The 6,000-nt window shown below is 50.4% G+C and overlaps 1 long non-coding RNA gene across 1 annotated transcript in view; it reads right to left on the bottom strand.

Annotated features, from left to right (window-relative positions):
- Positions 1 to 1,553: 1,553 nt before the first annotated feature.
- LOC113490536 overlaps positions 1,554 to 6,000 on the bottom strand; it is a 43,457-nt gene continuing 39,010 nt past the window's right edge. The window contains exon 3 of the long non-coding RNA XR_003400254.1: positions 1,554 to 3,801. This is a non-coding gene — a long non-coding RNA (uncharacterized LOC113490536). The remainder of the gene's footprint in view (positions 3,802 to 6,000) is intronic.

Genomic DNA, 6,000 nt, shown 5'->3' with positions numbered 1-6,000 from the left:
CCCCACCCCCCCGAAATTGTCTCTGCTGTGTTATGGGGACCATTGTTCTGCCTGCAGATGGCTGGGACGAGCATTCTGCTCTGACACTCTGGTAACAACACTGGAGTGTGGGTGGGTGGGAATGGCCCAGAATGCGGTGGCAGTGGTGGCAGGGAAAGGGCAGGGGCGGACACTCAACTGGGCATGAAACTCAGCTGTGAACTATGGCTCTTTTGTTCCTGTTGAGGGCTGGTTTTCCTTTTGGGTGGGAGGGGAGGACTTTGGTTTAGAAAGCATCTCTGCCACTTGATACACCTGCTTTTTCAAATCTTACATCACTAATTTTTGGCTCATTTCCTTTGACAATGGAGGCTCTTTTCTCTCTCCCATTCCCTTCTAACATAGGTGGAATTGTTGGAAGAAGTTCTCTCACTTCTTTTCTTTTGCCCTTTCCTACCTTTCTGTTAAGACTCTCTAGACTTGCACTTTCTGTCTAGATACTCCATGAAGCTCCATCCTCCTCAGAGGAAGGAGAGAAGGTCTGAAGCAATGAGGGAGGTAGGAGGACCTGCCATACAGCAGGCTCTGTGCCCTTGCTGCTCTTCCTCCTTTGTTTCTCCTGACATGTTGCTGTTGAACACCAGCAATTCTGAAGTGACAGGCATTCTCCAGGCCTGCTCAGAGCCAGATTTCTGCTAGTTGGCAGTGGGGTATGAATGTGCTCTTTGGCATGGCAAGCCAGGTCCTCAAGGAGCAGTGGAGGAAAAGGCAGGAATTTCTAGTCTCTCAGAGGTATAAAGGGTTCCCATCTCTCCATGAATGTCACAGGTCAGATGTCTTCCCCACCATACACACCTATGCTCAGTCTGCCCTTGTGCAGTAGGTTTGATACTCTCTGTTCATATCTCCCTTACTATGAGGAAGAGACTTGAAGAGGAGCTCAGCAGAACAAGTTCTTCAAGAAGCTTCTGCAGCTCTTCCCAACTGACTTGCACCATGGGGTGTGTGGTGGGTGGGTGTGCATGAGAAGAGTATCACCCAACCTCATTTGCAGGTGGATATGAAGAATAGGATTTCAGTCACTCACCTCACTGGGTTGACAGAAAAGCTACGAAGTGGCTTCCTCTTGAATAGGCCATGGACACTCTGACATGGATAGGAGACAGCCTAGGGTGAAGGTAGAAGCAGAGGAAACAAAAGGGATGTGAGAATGAGGCCTGGGAATAGCCCAAGAGGGATGGCCGCAGAAGAAGCTTCCCTTCGTGAGTGCAGCCTTTGGATGGCACTGTTCCTTTGAATACTTAGACACCCTCATGAGAGTCAGAGCAACATAGCACCTCCTAAATCCTCCACCTTCTCATAACTAGCTGTGACAAACTTTTCTTAGGGATCCTTTAATGTCTTTTCAAAAACCCAGTTTCACTTGCTAGGTCCTGACCTCTGTCCCTTGGATAGATCTGCCACAGAGCTGGAAATTAGGCTACCACCCTCTTCATTTCATTTCATTTCATTTCATTTCATTTCATTTCATTTCATTTCATTTCATTTCATTTCATTTCATTTCATTTCATTTCAAGCAGCCCAACAAAGCACAATCTTGGCATGGTCTACCCCAAAGTTTTCTTGTCAGGCAGGGGTGCTGCCTGCTGAGTGCATGTTTATGCAACACAGTGGGCCTCTTCTCCATGAGTTGTACACCCCAATTCTTGACAATCATCACGTCTATCTGGAAGAGGCTGAAGGCCTGTATTGTGTTGGCCTTTCCTTAGTGTTTTTTTTTGCTTTCTGAGGTGCTCTTCAGAAGCCCCAGTGTTTTTGGGGGCCCTGGGAGAATGATGAGGGTGTAGGAGCTTCTCTTTGAGGGATTTACATGCTACCTGCAGAGAATATGCCCATTATCTGGCAGATAGTAGCACTGCCAGCTGTGAGAGCTGGTTCCTATGCCACAGGTGACATGACTTCATCTTTTGTAAGTGAGGAGCAGCAGCAGGCAGAGCCTGGTGTGTGAAAACCAGAGGGGGGATCTCCAAGGTCTAAACCTGTGCAGATCTGTAGGGTTCCTTCCTTATAGGGATGCTGATGGTAACAGTCCTAAGCCAGGTCCTGATCCCATAGCTTCAGCCTCCTTCACTGTCAGCCTGATTCCCCATAGTCAAATCATCATTTTGCCTTGAATCCAGAGGTATTCATGGGACTCTCTACACTGTAAGAGCCAGTCCAACCCAGAGAAAGGAGAGTGTATGTGTGTGTGTATGTATGTGCAGAAGGATGGAGAGTCACATCACTGCTGCCAGTCATCCCTCCATGTTGGGACAATGCAGCAAATCAAGACAGGTAAATGCTGTGAGAGATGCTTAGGCACAGCAAAGACCTCTCCAGCTACCATGTGGAGCAGACTCAGCGGTCTTCCATCATGGCAACAATCCAAGCAGGAAAGACTAATGACTGGGGCACAGAACTGGACAGGAAAAGGGGGACACAGGCACAGGGGGAGGGAGCCCTGTTCCTCTCTCCACCTCTTCCCTCCCTGTGCTTCTCTGCTGTATGGTCTTGTAATCAGTTCCATTCAGTCTATACTTCTGGGGGGAGCATTAACCTGCAATGGTTATGCTCCCTTCCCCCATCACCCCAGTGAGGCAGAAAAGAAAGGTCAGGGATACAGCTATCATGAGGCCCATCTTTTGCCTGTGGTGGGGATAAGGCTGGGTAGGAGGCACAAGCCATTTCTCTCCCAACTGTAGCCCCCCACTCCAAACCAGTGGGTGAAGTTTGCACAAGATGGACTGTTCTGTGGGAGGAAGAGGGCAAGGAAGGGGAACAAAGTATCTCACCTTCCTTCCTCCTCCCTTCTTCCTTGTCCTGCTGCCTCCCCAGGGGCGAGGGCTCGCAAAATCCTGCCAGCTCTGTTGGAGGAAAGCAGATTTAATGTTCTATTTGCATGACGATTTTACTGTATTTTTCTGAGCAAACACCTGTTGTGTATGTGCCAGTTTGTTGGAATTTAACCTCCTCCCTCAAAGTTTTTCCCATCCTTGTCCCTGTTTTCCCTGCTCCTTTCATTCATTCCTGATGTGATTTTATGAGAGATTCCCACCAGTTTGGGAGGGAACACACCCCAGAGAGAACACAGCCCAATCGGCCTCATAAAAAACATTCTTCCTTCTTTCCAGTGCCCCCTCCCCTTGCCTCAAATATGGTCTCTCAGCTGCTTTTCAGGGTCATGTGCGTGAAAGGGGATGTGTTATATACCAAAGGCCTGCTCTTTCTAGTAGTCATCATATCTCTTAATTATTTAGAAACAGGAGTGAGGCCCCTCAAGACAGATCTCATAAGAGAAATGCTCACTACCATCCCTATGCCTTGGTTGCTTTTCCCCCAAAGCTACAAGCAAAGCTATTCTTGGGGAATAAGGAGTGCTTCAGCTGCAGGGAAACCTCTGATACGGTGGAAGCTTGATGTGGAGCAATCACTTAGAAGACCTCCCACTACCTTCCTCATTGATTGCAGGGAGCTCTGCATTAGGTCTGTCCTACCCCTCCTCTCCTGTGGGTCGTCCTGGCAGAGAACAGGGCATGATGAAACCTTTAAGGCCTCCGTGGCAGGAAAAAGCATGAAGAGACTGTCTGAAGTTTCTAAGCCCTGTTGGGCTTGGCTTGGCTTTGCAAGAGTCCTTCACCCCTGCCTTCTCCTAGTGCAAAATGGATCCATGGGGCAGAACCAAGACCAGCCCCTTTCACACTTTATTTATGTGTTGGTGACTCTTGTCAGGGAAAACAGGGGTTTAGTCACCTCACTGGAAAGTGCGGAGGGTGAAATATGAGGCTGGCCTTCCCTCTTACCCAGGAACAGGCTCAGTGTGGAGCCTGGGCTGGGTTCCTGCACACAGAATAGTGAAGGTGAGACCCTAGGCATGCTGCTCCTGTGGGGCAGAGCTCTTCCCCACCCCTTGCTGGTGCTGCCCTAGCCTATGCTTCAGTGCCACATTTCTCTCTCCCCACTCTTCCATGCTGAATAAATCCCTCCTGAGGCAGGTGTGAAATATTCATGACTGACAAATGAAGATTTATGTTGGGCTGAGGAGGCCTCTGTGTTTGCAATGCTAATCAGCCTGCTTTCCTGGAGGAGGCTCTGCCAGGCATGACTGGGGGAAGGAGGTGGAGATGCAGGAGGGAAGGGGAAAAGGAGCTGAGGAAGAGAGGAGGGGCAGACACAGCAGGGATGAGGAAGGTGTGGTGTGATCAAGGAATGGGGAGGCAAGGAGGGGACAGGTAGAAAGAGATGGAGAGGGTGGAGAAGAGGGACAGGTTGGAAAGAGATGGCTGCACTGGATAGAATGGGATGGTAAAAGAAGAAAGGGACCAGGAAGAGGAAGTGTTGAATGCAGAGGTGAAGGGTCTCTGAGGGGAGGTGGGGAGTAAGTCAGCAGTGCCTGAAGGAAAAAGCTGGGCAGAGTTCATGATGAGCTGTGGCCCCTCTCTGTAGGGCAGAGCTCAGCACTATGGGGGGGCAGCTGCTACATGGACAGGAGCTGGACCCAGGGCCCTGAAAGCACATTTGCCACGTTTGTTGCTGTCTGGAAAGCTCAGCTGCATCTGGAAGGACACACGCCTCCGGAAGCCTGGAGAACAACCCTTCCATCTCCTTCAGCACAAGCTGCGCACAAGACCCTCATGGAGCTGCGTCCTCTCGCTGGAGCCAGCCTGCTGCTGTCCCACCATCTGAGCAGGAGGGATCATCTTCAGGGTGGCTTGGTGTGGGATCGACACTGAGTGCCACCCTCCACTGGGCTATAGGAGTCTCTTGTAGGGCTGGTGGAGCCTGCCTCACTTCAGCTGCCCCCTGCCCACCCTGGGTGAGGCAGCTGGTTTTGGGTCTTTCCCCAAAGAAAGGGCAGAGGGGAGCATCTGTTGCCTCTGCCCTACACATGCAAGCATCCTGCACCCTGTCCCTCCAGCCGCTTTGGCCTTGTACTGTGAGGAGCATTTTTGGTCTGCCTCCCCTCAACTTCTCCTGCCACGTGCTGTGGGGAGATGTCTCTATACCTCTCCACACACAGTCCCACCAGGGCAACCCTCTGCAGGGCTGCTCCAACCCACTCCCCTGTCCCTGGGTGGAGAGAGGGCAATCTCTGCCCAGCTTCTCCTTCTCCCTCTGGGTGAGCACCTCCTCTCCTTGACCTGCCAGGACGTAAATCACTCCTTCTCCCCTTATGGTCCCCACTCTGCCCCATCCTTGCGCGTTTGGCTTGGCCTTTGCCTCCCCCATAACTACTACCACCACTGTGAGGCCTTGCTCTTGGGTGGCCTGACCTCACTGCCTGCTCTCCACCTTATCCAGGAGGAAGAGGAAGAGGCTGCCTGAGTCAGGTCAGATACTCCAGGGCTGGGTCAGCTGGTCCATCCACAAGCACAGCACCTGGGGCAAGGGGGTGGGAAGAAGCAGGCAGCTGCTGGGCACGGAGCCGGAGCTGGGGGTATCAGCCCTTGAATGTAAGGAAGGGCCTGGGAGGCAGCTGCTGGGACTGGCTCCTTGTGGCCTCTTTGGTGTTCCTCCTTCCATAACAACCCTGTGACCCCCCTGGTTGTGTATGGACAAATTTGAGTTGGAGTTTTTTTTGTTTTGTTTTGGTTTGTTTTTTTTTAAGATTTTTATTTCTTTATCTTTCTTTTTCTTTTTTGTTTCTTCTTTCTTTTCTTTTCCTGTTTTAAAATTGAATGGCACGAAATCATTTTTCCTCAACTCGGAGATTCCTGTATGGAGAAAATCAATTTCTATATTTGCAATAAATTTCTTATTAAAAAAAAAAAAAAGAACAAAAAAACCCCCCAAAAAACAACAGATAAAAAATATGAAAAGCTGCTTCTGAGTCCATTTGTCCCAGCCTTGTATTGTAGAGGAGGTGGGAGGGGAGGGAACTGAGAAAGCTGGGGTAGAGTCTGGGAGAAAGATTGTGGATTTTGCCAATCACCCAGTGATCATCTGCTCCCCCCAAACACAGTTTCTCTGCCCTTGGATATTGCC

The sequence above is a fragment of the Athene cunicularia genome (assembly GCF_003259725.1).
Source record: "Athene cunicularia isolate RWA chromosome 1 unlocalized genomic scaffold, athCun1 chr1_part2, whole genome shotgun sequence".
Classification (NCBI taxonomy): domain Eukaryota; kingdom Metazoa; phylum Chordata; class Aves; order Strigiformes; family Strigidae; genus Athene; species Athene cunicularia.
The sequence above is the reverse complement of the archived record's forward strand: the minus strand, read 5'-3'. Positions and strand labels throughout refer to the sequence as shown.